Here is a 2,767-nt window from a genome sequence, read left to right on the forward strand (position 1 = left end):
GGAGATTATAACTGGACACTGTGGTGATATGTACCACTGTAAATACATAAGGGGTTAATGTAAATACACTAAGCCTAAGTAAACACTAGAGGGAGCACCAGAGACATCATGATATGCAGACATACAGCTAATGAATACATAGAATAGGACACGACCAATGGGCAGTCAAGACACCCAGAGGTGACACTACCACAAGGGGGCAACCCATATAAAAGGACAGGGCACACATGCACTTTCTCTTTCCACAAGCGACACTCAGAGAGAAGTACAGGGGCAGATCAGAAGCATCACACCCACCACATGGCTTAGAGCAGACTGGTTAGTTAGATTGAGTTACTATAGCAAGATTAGCAGGAGAGTCGAACTCAAGTAGGAGAATTGTTAACTGTTCAATAAATGTGTTAAACCTATCTCCAAGTCTGAACCTTCCTTCGTCAGAGTATACATCAAGGAAGCAGCTTATGCTACATGAAGAAGCATAACACAGCAGAAACCAGCTGATGTCCCGAATTATCCAGTTGGATTTCACATGGATTACAGGATCGTTACGGGGCAGAAGGAGGCCATTTGGCCCATAGTGTCTGCAGGGGCTCTTCAAGTGATTTATCAGGGGCATTGGAATCATACTGGGGCTAGTGAACTGTTTACTGGTCTAACTGTACACAACCAGAATAACCGGTACACAGTGGAAACCCTGTTCCAATTCCAGTTGACTTCAGCTGTAACCTTACTGCGACCAGTTGGTAGGCAAACTGGAACCAGTTGAAATTAAGCAGAGCCACCTGCTCTTTAGCTGCTTCAATGATCCCTCAAACTCGGGAATTGTAGCAGTTGAAGCCAACTGACTTGCCTTAAAAGACAAAGTGAGGCAAACAGGCTGTTGGTGGGAAAATTCTGTCTCTCACAGTATATTCATTTCTCTTCTCACATTATATGGCTATGGGACATATTGGTGTAAATAACCTGCTGTTTGCATTATAGCTAATTGTTGCAAATTGTAGCTAACTTCGTAGCCGATGTTCTTTCTGTGTTTGGTACAAAAGACAGTCCTGTGAGCAAAACAAATGACTTATCACCAGGTACTGACCTGAAGAAAATGAACTATTCACAAAGTTCACTCAAGGTCTAAATGCCTTAAGATAACTCTGTTTTGCCCAGCCAGCTACAAGCAATAGAGAGAGGCAATAGGTTACAACCTAATAACAATTAGGACTGAGATAATGGAGGACTAATTAGGTCTAATTAGTTGCATGTAATGATTGTGACGCGAATAAAGGTGATTGGCTGTATGTAAATGAGATTATGAACTGATTTTGCTTCTGTATCTGTATATTAATCCATGTGAGCCTTAACGCAAGTGGGATAAGGTGCTGTCAGGGGCTGCGGAACCCCCAGATCTTGTCTCCCAGAATTCTGACATAATAAACTGCTTTTTTTTACTTATACTCAGGCCTTAGTGTGAATATTTGCACCCCTAAAATTTGGCGTAGTCGGCAGGATGTTGTTGAGCCGGACGCCGCTCGAGCCAGTGGACAAGGCGAGTAGTCAAACCTTTGACCGCCAAAAATTAGAGTCATTCGGCAAGGCGAACAGATGGTGAGGTAACATCCAACGAATCTGGTATCAAGGCCAAATGAGTAAAAGACTCAGTTTAGAATTTCTTTTTTTTGGTTTTGTTTTGTTGTTCCGCTATACCATTTTCTTTCATGTTAATTGGCTGCTCGAGGACCCATGCTGAGCCTGAATTAAGGGGGCAATTGAGCTCTCCATGACGGCTAGTTAGTCAGAGCTCCCAGATTTTTTTTTTTTAACGCAAAGAGTGGTGAGGCCGTGGAATGCCCTACCTGCAACAGTAGTGAACACGCCAACATTGAGGGCATTAAAAAATTTATTGGATAAGCATATGGATGATAAGGGCATAGTGTAGGTTAGATGGCCTTTAGATTTTTTCCATGTCGGTGCAACATCGAGGGCCGAAGGGCCTGTACTGCGCTGTATCATTCTATGTTCTATGTTCTATCTTGGGCGAAATTCTCCGACCTCCCGCAGGGTCAGAGAATCGCCCGGGACCGGTGAAAATCCCGCCCCCGCCATGGCCGGAATTCTACGCCACCTGGGAATTGGCGGGGGCGGGAATCGCGCCGCGCCGATCAGCAAGCCCCCTGCGGCAATTCTCCGGCCCGCGATGGGCCGAAGTCCCGCCGCTGAGAGGCCTCTCCCGCCGCCGTGGTTTCAACCACCTCTGGTGGCGGCGGGATTGGCGGCGTGAGCGGGCCCCCCCGGGGTCCTGGGGGGGAGCGCGGGGTGATCGGTCCCCGGGGGGTGCCCCCACGGTGGCCAGGCCCACGATCGGGACCTACCGATCGGCGGGCGGGCCAGTGCCGTGGGGGCACTCTTTTACTTCCGCCGCCGCCACGGCCTCTACTATGGCAGAGGCGGAAGAGAATCCCCTACCGATGCACCGGCGCATGCGCGAACCGGCGAAGGCCATTCGGCCAGCCCCGACGCCGGGGGGGGCGGGCGTCGAAAGCCGTTGGTGCCGGTTTTGGCGCCAATCACTCTGGCGTGGGCCTAGCCCCTCAATGTGAGGGCTTGGCCCCTAAAGGTGCAGAGAATTCCGCACTTTTGGGGAGGCCCGATGCCGGAGTGGTTGGCGCCACTCCGCTATGCCGGGACCCCCTGCCCCGCCGGGTAGGGGAGATTCCCGCCCCTTGTCTCCCAGAATTCTGACATAATAAACTGCTTTTTTTTCTTATACTCAGGCCTC

This window comes from Scyliorhinus canicula, chromosome 7, assembly GCF_902713615.1.
Source record: "Scyliorhinus canicula chromosome 7, sScyCan1.1, whole genome shotgun sequence".
NCBI classification, from domain to species: domain Eukaryota; kingdom Metazoa; phylum Chordata; class Chondrichthyes; order Carcharhiniformes; family Scyliorhinidae; genus Scyliorhinus; species Scyliorhinus canicula.